At 38.6% G+C, this 13,123-nt stretch overlaps 1 protein-coding gene across 1 annotated transcript in view; it reads right to left on the minus strand.

The window, feature by feature from the left end:
- LOC118420660 (nuclear hormone receptor FTZ-F1 beta-like) overlaps nucleotides 1–13,123 on the minus strand; it is a gene marked incomplete at its 5' end in the record, with an annotated part of 72,002 nt that overhangs the window by 22,727 nt on the left and 36,152 nt on the right.

A 13,123-nucleotide genomic window follows, 5' to 3' on the forward strand; every position in this document is an offset into this window, starting at 1 on the left:
GGAAAGGAAATTACTGAGAAAAAATATCGCTTCGGGCCAAGAGCCCCGGAAAGATGAGAAGACAATGATATCCTATCTACTGCGGTAGATAGGTGCAGAAATCATTTTAACTTAATCAGATTTGGCAGGGATGTCTCCAGGACCAGTCCTTCCTTCATAGAATGGAAAGTTGCATGTTAAAAATCTTAGTATTGGTAAAAAATGCATTTTCAAAAGCTCCCAAAACAACACAGGTTCTTAACATTTGTAAAATGAATTTTCGTAACCTTAAAAAAAAAATGGGCTCCCATACAATGAGAGGGATGGAAAACATTTACAGCAGCCCTGCTTAAATAGCCAGACAGTTAATTGCAGCACACGTTGCCTGACAATACAAGTGCATGTATGCCGCATGTATCCCGGCCTTGCATATATAGCAAAAGCATCATATGAACCCAGTGGCATCTAAGACGCAAGATGGAAAAAATTAACAGCAGCCTTGCTAAATAGCCAGACAGTTAATTGCAGCACACGTTGCCGGACAATACACGTGCATGTATGCTGCATGTATGCCTGCCTTGCATGTAAAGCAATAAAGCAAAAGCGTCATATGATGAACTCAGTGGCATCTAAGACGCAAGATAGAAAAAAATTAACAGCAGCCTTGCTAAATAGCCAGACAGTTAATTGCAGCACACGTTGCCGGACAATACATGTGCATGTATGCTGCATGTATGCCTGCCTTGCATGTAAAGCAATAAAGCAAAAGCGTCACATGATGAACCCTGTGGCATCTAAGACGCAAGATAAGGTTACTCCAGTTCGTCTGGCGTACACCCACGTCATCAGAGCCAAACTAAACGGAACGGTGATGGGTTCTGTTACACTCTGGCAATAAGCACCCATAATTTCACCATTGGCAGGCCCATTCATTACACCGTATCTCAGCCATCGGCTGCCGGCTGCCGTGAAAGCTGAATTCTCCAATCCCATCGCATGGTGAGATCACACACTGAAAAATTGCCATTCTCACAACAAAGTGGGGGAGGATGCTAGCCATGCCAGATCAACAGCTTTAAAGCTTCAAATATAAAAAGTTTAACGAACCTGCAGGCTACATATTGTATTCAGTGATGGCAGAGGATACCAGAGGTGGTAGAAAAACAATCCTGTCAGCTTTTTTCCTTCGTAAATTTCTTTCACTACTATTAAAAGGCCACACTGATGTGATTATTTGGGTGACATGCACATGCATGAAATTTTGAACATTTCCAAAATATATTTTTCTATACTGTAAATTGTACAAAACAGCTATAAAATCAGAATGCCGTCAACTGAAAAAAAATGTCAGAAAACGGATTCTAATGTTAAATATCCAATTACAAAGTAAAAGAGGAAGACTTGAAAGAGAAGGCAACTTTTTTTTTTGACAAACTTTTTTTATTCGCATGCTTACATCAGTTTTGGGATTCGAGAGGATGTCATCCATATCATGAACTACAGAAAGGAATTAAAACTATTTAAAAGCAATTTTTCTTCCTTCCTAAATCAGCGTTAATCTTCGAAGAGATATCAAATACCTAAGTTAAGCCGAGCGCATATCATCATAGGTTACCCTGTACATGTGACCTGACACTAAAGTTAACGTTCTTACTTTCAGAAATAAGTTCATTCCACAATTTGACGTCCATGTAGGAACAGAACAAAATCTGAGTGTCACTCACTAACTCATTATCCATTGTTTGATTATACTGCTTTAGTTCCTTCCTAGATCAGTGTCAATCTTCAAATAGATATCAAATACATGACATGTACCTTAAAGAAGAGCGCATATCATCTTAGGTTACCCTGTTCAATATGATTGACACTAATGTTCTTACTCTCTGAAATCAGTTCATTCCACAGTTTGACGTCCATGCAGGTACAGAACGAAATCTGAGTGTGTGGCCAATTATATGAACCTACTGTGTGCCACAGGGAACTTCATTTCTCTTCATCACAACTCACTTCCTGTGAATCAATACATGTGTTATTTTGACGGAAGGTGCGGGTCTATTGCTCCGGTTGTGGCTGCAATAATCATATTTAACAGCTTGACGTCCCACGCTTGCTTCACAGAATGGGTACAGTGAAACCAGATTAGATTCAGCTCTGTGATGTATCTACTGTAAATGCATTTAAGTTTGCGGAGATTTAATTTCGCAGTAATGGGAAAATGGACTTATCGCAGTGGTTTTCATTTCACAGTAGCACCATGCACTGTAGTCTCTTACTGTCATGGAAAAATGTTCCCGGAAGTTTTTAATTCGCGGTGAAGCAGCCACCGCGATGACCGCGAACATTTAACCACCGCCAAAGTTTCTACATTTACAGTATTTTATCCATTTCTTAAAATCTTCTTTCACGTTACTTGATAGAGTAGTAACATTTTCTGTCGGATTACGGATGTCCGTCTGCCAACAAAATCCTTAGCAGGGAAGGGCTGTACCGACTCCACTTATACCAGCTCTGGCCATCCTTTATTTGTAACTAATTAGTACCCAGAGATCCTTCTCTTCCGTTCTTACCAAAATTAATTTAACCTAGCTCAGCAAGCTCCTTCCAATTAGGGAGCTCCCTGGGGAGTTCATCTAACCAGCTAGTCTATGGACTATAAAACATAGCGAGGGTGTAATTCTGTAATGCTGCAGTACTTGAGAAACCAGCTAGGGGGCCTAAAGTCACCATGGTTTATTGGTACCTCAGTCAGTAACTACCAACATATCAAAATTCATACAAATATCCATCAACACAATCTTGACTTTTGCTGCAAACATACAAGAAATGAAACCTAAAAACAGTAGTTCTTATTGGAGCTACATTGTAAATGCCCCACAGCGTTTCAACTAATGAAAAACGTCACTTGTACAAAACCTGATAGAAATGAACCCTACAATGTAAAAACAGTAGTTCTCACCAGAGCTAAATTATGCCCCATGGCGTTTCCACCAGTGAAAAAACGTCACTTATTTTTATAATGTATTCCAAATGCGAGACCAGATTACTCATACATAGCTGTACTGTTATCGATAATGTTTTGTTGTTGTTTTGTATGTAGCCTCTATAACTAATAGCTATACAGACAATAGTACTAAGTTAGTACTATTGTCTGTATAGCTATTAGTTATTAGTTGCCATACATTGTACCTTGTGCGATTGTTGAGCAAATAAAATTCATTCATTCATTCATTCTTCTACAAAACCTGATTATTTATAAGGAAGCAAGTGCTCTAACAATCGGTTGTGACATGATGTACGTCTCGCTCCTGACTCGGAGGCTTTTCCTGGCAGGAAAATCAATACCATGTACTGTCATTTCCACAATTATCTCTAAATGATTGTTTTGCTGGGAGTATTGTGTTATGAAGTACATGTATCTCCCGAGATACCACAGATTACCATGTTCGATATGATGTGGGAACATAAGCAGGACAAATAGTTTTCCAATCTTTTAACTTCTCCAAATGATCCTAATCAGTTATAACATACCATATTGTAATACAGCTACTGTAGCGGCGAAGAAAGCTCAAGAGAAATAAATCAATGAAAAACAATCTAAAGCGGATGCAGATATTTGATGCAAGATAAAATGCAATAAACTTGTGATAAAATTACTCTGTTGGCCAGATTTGCAAACCACACATGAATAATATTACGTATATATATGATTGTAAAACTAAATTTCCAGAACATAGAATTACTGTCATATAATCCAGAAGCACAGAAGTTTTGTCATATATAGAAAATATGACACGCTCTATTCCGTATCACCCTAGGTACCAGCCTGGCCGAGGGTCAGACAGCTGAGTTTAGAATTTTAAGTACAATGCACAGATGTGGTATTCAAATTTTTTTTACAACTGTACACATTATGCGCAGTCAAACTAGTCTACAGGAGCCTGTGTTACACCAAAAAATACAGAACAATCTGTAAGTAACATAGCATCCAACACTCTCACAGCCCCACTATGACATTAAAAAGTACTGTTGAAATGGTGGACCGCAACTAGTTCTTATATATATCTGATAAGCACCATCAGTTGCTTCAAAATAATGCACTTATCCTGCCACCTATACTATGTACTAAGCACAATGATATCTAAACTGTATCAAGAAATACAACTGTTAATACATGAAGTCTGCCCTGGAGAATCTCTGCATGGTGATCTAATTATAAGAAACCCATCATCTAACCACTGATTAAAGGCTGGCCCCAAACACATCAAAATGTCATTTGAAACAGCAACAAAGGAATAACATGTGATACTTGAAGACTTCACACCAGCGTGCTATCTGAGTCACCGATAGATGTCCTTTCTAACCTCAATTTGATAAGGCCACTATGTTAGTAGGACAGTTATATAAATGTGCTTGCTATACAAAAATGCGACTTCGCACGTCCATTTCTTGCAGTGGATATACATGTATAAAGCCAGACAAATAGATGTCCTTTCTAACCTCCATTTGATAAGGTCACTATGTTAGTACTAATAGTAGGACAGTTATATAAATGTGCTTGCTATACAAAAATGCAACTACACACGTCCATTTCTTGCAGTGGAAAATATAAAGCCCAAGTTGTTTTTCAAAACATTCTTGCAAGTATATCAATTTTTGACTGAGACTCATATCATCAACAATCAACTGGTAATAACAATCGTGGTATTTTTGTAAAAGTAGCTTTAAATTCTCAATCTGTCAGCTGAGGTTGACAGGGGCATTTCTTATGATGTATCTTGGTAATAAACTTGTCAGTATTAGCTTCTGAAACCCGCATCTGGTGCAGACAATCTTTATCCTGACCTTTCTACCTGAACCTTTCCTAGTGAAATTGCAGCCAGCACAGGACTGAATGGTCTTGGGCATCTGAACTTTTGCACATCCAAATTTGAAGCTGTGCACCTAAACACCTACCTACATACCAAATCCTTGTAATACATCCAGGGGTTCTTGAGTTAAGCTGACTACAAAAATCCAGAAACATAAACAGACAGACAGACACACCCAAAACTGCATCTCATATTCTACATTTTCCATGGAGATAATAAAAATGAATTTCCAGAGTAATATCCAACAAAATTGCACCTCATATTTCAACCTCCTCACTCTCTCTCTCAGAAGAAACATCTTCACGAGATTGGTATTGGAGAGTACATCAATGTATATTATGACAAACACGTCGTCTCATTTCAGGGCTGGCATTTACGGGTTTTCAGCAGGATACTTGATATTCCACCCACTGCCTGCAAGTCAGCTTTTTTGTAAAACCTGAGACTGGATGGAGCCCCTGTTATGAACAGTGATCATCGATGCGTTTTGCCCTCTTGAAGTGATCTTTGCTGTAAGCTGTACCGTCAAGTCACGGATTTCTCGTCATATTATAATTCTGCCTATTCATTCACTGAAAAGGCGATGCGCTATCAACAAGCATCTACACGTTATCTTCGTCACCCGGTGAAGTCAATAAATTATAGTCAAATAATCCAAAAGATATGGATTTTCACAAGAAAGATAAATGATAAACAAGGAAAGACGCCAGGAGGCCCAAAATCAACCTTGATCTCTGTCTTACTGAGATCAAATCACAATCACATAATAAATATAGCAGAACTGCAAAGTTTAAAGACTTTCACAAGGCAGCTGAGGACACACCATACATATTAAAATGTTCTGAAAGAGGGGAATCGGAAAGGTGTTAAGGTCTTGTAGGAGTTATTTTCTTGACATTTCCACCACTTGTCATGCCCATAGTTCAATGTCATTAAATGTTCCAAACATCGACTCTAAATCTGACCCTGTCTCAGGCCAAGGCTATAGGGCTGGTCGGTTGTTGTTTATGTCTTTATGCAAGTATGCTTTGGTGAAGCTCGTGGTAAATTTTGCATGAGGCTTTTTACTCTACGCTTTGCTTCACTTCACTTTATTCTGGCAGTTTCGTCTCAGGAGCCCGTACTTTACAACAAAATACATAAAATACTGTAAAATTCAAGGCTTGGCCAGTGGGAAATAAAATAAAACACAAGAAGGGGAGCCAAATTCTGTAAATGCCTCTAGGTTTGTGGAGATTTGATTTTGTGGTAGGGAGAAAACTGAGTATTCGCTGTGCATTTTAGTTGTATAAAGATGGTAGCCAGGCAGAAGACAGCACAAGAGTTTGCCATGGTTTCAAGTTCATTGCAAAAAATTAACATTAACAGTATAACATTATAGAAAAGCATAACAGGAAAAGAATTTTTAAACTTAATTGAGGGAGTTGTTGTTTGCCTCCATTTGTCATTGTATATGGAGAATCCTAATAAATAAATAAATAAAAATAAAGGCAAGTGTGCATGCACAACAGCATAAACATATCTGTCCTTGGTGCTGAAAAGGTGACTTGTGGAAAATTCCCTTGTTGTCTGTCAACAGTACTTTTCATAGTGTGCTTATTTTGTTGAAAAGTCTACACATGTCATGCTATGAGTGGGGTTTAACGTCATTCAGAGTCTTATGTCTCATAATTGTGTCTCTAATGACTTTTCAAGTTGTTATTAGGGAAAACTGATTAATAAGTGGAGCAGTAGCATTTGAAATGAGCATGTAACATCAACTCACATAATTCCACCAGGCGCCATAATATGAGAAAAATACATGAATTCAAAGTTATTGAAAAGTATGCACCAATGCAGCATCAGTATTCCTGATGTCTATACACTTCAGATATCTAGATCAACAATCTTGAGAAGGCTTATATGACAAGGTTTTTTGATGCAGCGGTATGATGACGCCCAAGGGACTCATGAGAGCTGATGTTATCTTTCATCACAACAACATGTACATGTAAGATCACCTTCAAAAAACTGTGGTCACTTAAAGTAAATGAAATATTTAGCAGGTAATTTTAATGTGTACTTCACTCTCATTTGGTGCCGTTCCAAACTAGCACCATGTGTTAACATTCCTCCCTGAATATTTTAGGATGTGCCAACATTGACCTGCTACATATTCTGGTTTCCCAGCTATGCGTGAAGTGGAGGAAAGTTTACACAGTCAAGTTTAGATACAAATTTCACGTTCACTGATGTAGCACATGCACACTTGAATTGGAATGCACCGAAATGTGAGATTTCTAAATTAATAAAAACAATGTTCATCATGAAAACTATTCCAGAAAAACTTATGTTACCTCATAACACTACTACTGTTTCTCTACAACTGGCAACTAATACTTTCTCCAACATTCACTGCTATTCAAGGAAAAAAATAATAATCCCTACCTACCCCGATTTATTCGGGACTGAAACAGGAAACGCAACATTTTTTCCTAAGAGCCCAGACCATTTGGAAGGACTCTAAAAACTGTGCCTTTGCCAGGACTGGAGTTATCCTGACCTGATCTGCCCAAAAGGTTGTCACGTAAATGGATTTACTTGATTACACATCCCTCTTGGCTCAGCCTTAGGCCACATGTTCCTCATCAACATTCGCGAGACCAAAGGAAATTTCTTTCCGTCTACAGGTATCACGCCAGCCATCGATTGCCGCGCTCTCCAATCTCCAGTGATACGTGATAACAGCCAAGCTATTCCAACACAGTACAGGGTTGGTTGAACATCAAATCAGATCACCACGAATGGTAAAAGCTTGTTTTGGAAGAGGATTTGTTGAAGGTGTAGAGACAGTTTATATATGTTGTTGCTATATTTCACTAAAGGGCCCTTATCCCAATATTCAACAAGCAAATGTTTTAACAAGTAATAAAAGTAAATTGGACGTCTTGATCAAATAATCTGTAGATTACACAACTCAAGTTGATCAGTGATACATACATGCACTACAACTTAGGAGCACAATATAATGAATTCCATATCAGCCAAGGCCCCAGCCAGACTGTGGGTCTGATTGCCTGACGGATGAAGGAATATCCACCCCCAAAACACACTCATTTCGATACAAAATACACCAGTAACTTGAGTAAGTCAAGGATGTTTAGTGACCTTAACGGCAAAGCACAAACGAATTATTCTACAGTACCCAGCAGGATACGGCACTGTACAGACAAGTCTGGAACTTTGTACGTTATCGCAGCAGTTGAAACAGTTGACAGAGGACTATGAGAGTATGTTGTGACAGGTTGATGAAGAAAGTTCTAAATAGGAACCTCTCTAGCTGTCTTACTGAGGGATGACTGTGGTAAGTAGCAAGCCGGCTGGTTGACGAGAAATCTTCCTTATAAACCGGTACTGACGTCTGGGCTGTCTTCAGACTCCGTATTCAGAACTTTGCATGTGGAAACAAAAAAAATTCGCTCCTCCGCATCCAAAAAAAAAATTGGACCTTCATGGCACAAAATTGATGACAATTTATTTTTGTGAGCTCAAAATGACAGATTTAACAATGAAAATTAACAACATGGGCTCCCAAATAATGACAGTAGCAAAAAAAAAAAGAGCTGGAAACAGCCCTGATTTACATATAGTTGCAGATGTTATAAAACAGTTTAATATAGACATGAGGTAAAAAAAGTTACTTAAGTTAATCCACCCCAAAACACTGGAGAAACTTTGGAAATAGACAGATGTTTCAGACAGCTACCAAATAAGAATCCGGATTCACCAGGTTTCCAATCAGAACTCTGAATTGATATGCTAATGAGGCAATTCTCAGATTGGTCAATTCAACCTGACAAATCCAGATTCTCGTTTAGCCACTGATGAAAGACAGCGGATGCTATCCAGGGCTAAAAATTCACTTTTGGATTATTTTTGTATCTCCCATAAAGTAGAATATCAGAAAAACGTCATTACAAATCGTCTGAGTTTGGGCTCTGATGAATGGAGCTCTTCAGAAATAATGGCAACAGGCTTACTTCCTTTGACATTTTCACACTGACACTGACATTCGAGAATTGTAAGGTCGACCCACAGATCATGGCGATGTGGTCACAGAGATCAGCAAATCAGCGCTCAATGTCAACACAGCACTGGCATAGTTTTGAAGTCTCTTAAATATTAATGAACCCAAATTCCAACTTCGAATTCTTATGAGAGACATTTCATGATCTTTCTAACACTAAGATGTCAAGAATACAGTGTATACTTCTATGTCTTTACATATGTAAACCTACAAAAACATCTGGGTGCACATCCACAGAAATAATAAATTAGGTCGCAATTGTGGATGCACCAAGGAGCACATGCACCCAGTATTTCCGGCACTGTTATCTGAAACGTCTGATCATTAAATTACAAATCTAACCAGTTGCTTGAGTAAATGATACCTTGCATATCGTATTACCTGGATCTACTAGTAACCCTCATCCAAGTACTGTATAATTACGTAGAATCCCAAGGAAGCAAAACATGTCATTCAGAGCAGACTCGTGCAAATTACATATTAATAACTACAGTGCTCAAGACCTAAGTAACGAATGGCGTAATGAAGGGCCACAAATCTACATGTACAGTAGAAGCCAGTTACAAAAAATGCAATTGCATAACGGATTATGGTACACTTCTGTTAATTGCACCGCCACGGAATACCGAAATCCAAAACTGGTGTGATCCAGCTGGATAACTTGCACCACCTGGATAATTGCACAAAATACGCTGGCAAATAGGGTGTGCAATATAACTGCCTCTACTGTAACTGTACATGAGTAAGCGGCTACACAAAAATACCACTAAAAAAAATGCGGCTACAACAAGCCTCAATTGGTATGAGCAATTTCAGTTATTGGCTACTGACATCATGCTCAGCAACACATCAGAGCTATTCTAATCGTCTAAGGGCAATTAACAATCAAATCATTACCTTATTAAATATGTCTGGCACAACAACAAGAGGGATACAAATTAAAATGAAATAGTGCTCTTTCCTGAAAAATGGATTGTAAATGTTTACAATCCTTGCATTGTTTATGAAATTCAGACAAAATTTTGTAACCTGTAACACGATGAAAAAAAATTTTTTGTAGAAAACTTAACAACCATAAACAATTCAAACACATCTAAATCTTTGTAAAGATCTTCATACGTGACATCATTATGGCAGCTCTGTAACAGAGGTATAAAGAAACGGATGTACAGCTTACATGTACATGTACCTGCAATGTCCCAGGCAAGAGCACGACACAGAAGACATCCATTTATGACACAAAAAGGAATACAGTAGAAGCAATTTTGTCTGGCTTGTCTGCACCAGTAGTCACATCAGGAACCTTAACAGTTGGATTATAGTCCGCTCTATCACTGTCTGCCACTTTGGCTCCACAATGCTGGCACGCACCCAACCATATTCTGATGACTGCTGGATTCTGATGTGCATTTGTATCTTTCAAATGTCAAAGATATATTTGTTACAAGAGGGCATGTACCTTTAACAGTCTGTTCTCCTGTAATTTGTTCTCAAATTTGTTGCAGGAAAATACAACTGGTAGTAAGCAAAGTACAAATTAAGAAACACACATCCCGTGATAGACCCAAATAGTACAAAGGGAGACACAAAGTCTAGAGACTCAATAAGTTTCAAGCGATGAACTTTCTACTTATATAACTGCATCAATAATATATATCGGCTTCAATTCACCACATAAATACCTACAACGCTCCCCTGAAAGTCAAGAATGTGGGCACCAACAAAACAACTTGGTGACATTAAGATCTAGATCGTACATCGTACATAGCTATACTTTATCCAAGACATCACTGCCAAGTACACGTAATATCTAATAAACTTGTATATCTATTAGCTACTAAGTATCTTAAACCAGCTAACAAAAAAACAAGAAATGCCTTCAAGAAGCAAAGTTTTCAACCAAGGATTGATGTGTTCAAATACTCGTTCTTACCTAGAACTATATATCACTGAGTGGAATTCGTTGCTATCAAGTACAGTTAATGTAAGTGTGTCCTCATCACTAGATAGCTTCAATCAACATATTTTACAGTAAGATGTGTAAAGGTTAGGTGTGGCAAGCTGTTCAATATAACCAGCTGGTCAAGGTTGTGTAATATAACCAGCTGCTACTGTGCCGGCTGCCTACAAATTAAAGCTGGTGTGTTGCGCCGAAGGGCGGTTACACCGGTTATAACTTAGATACGGATACAGATACTGTAAATGCAGAAATGTTCGCGGTGGATTAATATTTGCGGTTTTCGCGGCGACCACTTCACCGCGAACTTAAATCCACCGCGAACATTTTTCTATTATGGTATTAGGCTGCAGTCTATGGTGTTACCGCGAAATTAAATCCACCGCGAAAAGTCCCTTTTCCCGCTACGCGAAATTAAATCCCCGCGAACTTAAATGCATTTACAGTAACCATTAATCATCATCATCATCATTGGTTGACGTGCTTACACACGACGGGATTAACCATTGATAACATCATGTAACTTTGGCAGATCTTCTGTTCTGTGTATCTATGGGGGACCTTCAGGCCTCAAATCTCGATCTGAATGATGAAGAACGCAAGACTGTTACTGATTTGAGTTGGGATGACCCAGTGACCCAGTGCTTTGTTATATATAGCTCATTACCACATTGCCCTCTCATCAATCACTCTCTCAACAATATCGGAAAGACATCATTAATCGTTAATTGCCTCTTTTGGCCACCCCAATTTTATTTGTCGGTTCTTGGATCTCAAAGAACACTGCTGACCTGGAATATCAATACTAAAACAGAGTCCGGGGGGAAGTCTGTAGCTAAGGTACAAACAGATTCAGTGTGTGATCATAAAAAGGCACAAATATTCCTAGCTGGCATCCATTTTCATCTTAACTGCTTGCTGACTTTAACCAACTTAATGTCTTAGTATCAAGAAAATAAATTGGAATTATCCTTACACTCACTATCCAGTTTAGCGTCCGTTGTTCCCTGTCTTGCAAGGGTTGGACATTGCGGGAAGTCCAGTTAGAGAATCCCATTTACCTATTGTCACAAGCTTCCTTTATTACATAGTTGTTTAACACCAAACTGGGATCCATTTATTGTCATTTTGACTGCTTGCTGCCTTTAACCAACTGAATGTCTGAGTATCAAGAAAATAACTTGGATTGGCCTTAAGAAATTCCATTTGCCTTTTATCTTCCTTTATTACATAGTTGTATAACACCTTACTGAACAACCCTCCTGTGTACCTCCTCACACGTTTCCATTACTCTATTGAGTGTTGAGTTATTTCCCTTCCGCCCCTGGTGTCTCAGACACAAATCCAATCTGTGCCCTTCTAAAAATATGTACCACAGAATTCCATCATGGACTAAGGTTACATTTGGGTCAAGGTCACGGGACCACACATCAGAGATGACAGAGTAAAACCAATGGGTTTCCAAATACAGAGACGTAGGAGGTATCGGATTTCCCCGTGTTGTTGGTTACAGTCTGGATTAGGGGTGGATACCGGTACGGTGTACCAGTAGAAAGCCGTTTTTTCTTGTTGGACTGGTCCAGAAAAACTGGACCTGAAAAAAATCAGTTGACCAGATTTTGGACCGTTCCGAAAATGAACAGATAATACCGACAGATACTTACATGTTTTGGGGTTTCCGCAGCCAAACTTGGTCTAAAACAGAGGCAGTTAGTTTTTACATAAAGATAGGATTGCAGACCTGGACCTGATCCCCTGAGCCTGAACTAGACCTGAATTTTCTGTACCCACCCCTAGCGGACAACCGTGAATCACAAGTTCCAAAAAGAGAAGAAACCTTAGAAACAAATCTAGACAACTGGTCAGTTATCTGTAAAAGTAAGACTCACATAGATCTAGAGCATCATGTATTTCATGCTGCTATCAAAATTTAGAAAATGTACAATTACATGTAAGTGGGAACTTCAGCTATACATGGACATTAAGACAAAGCCATGGTTAAGACAAACAGGCTCTATTTCAAGAACAATGTTTTGTTTTCCCACTTTTGCCAATTGTTTATTTACCTTTTAAGCACAGTTGGTGGGATATGGATTTCATATTGTGTGAAGTTCACTGACAGGGCTCGAAATTAATTTTGGTATTAGGTGCACTGGTGCACCCAGCTTAAAAAATTGGGTGCACCAAAAAATTTGTGGGTGCACCACTTAAATTTAAGTAATAACCTAATAATAAAACTTAGTTACATTTATC

This window comes from Branchiostoma floridae, chromosome 8, assembly GCF_000003815.2.
Source record: "Branchiostoma floridae strain S238N-H82 chromosome 8, Bfl_VNyyK, whole genome shotgun sequence".
Classification (NCBI taxonomy): domain Eukaryota; kingdom Metazoa; phylum Chordata; class Leptocardii; order Amphioxiformes; family Branchiostomatidae; genus Branchiostoma; species Branchiostoma floridae.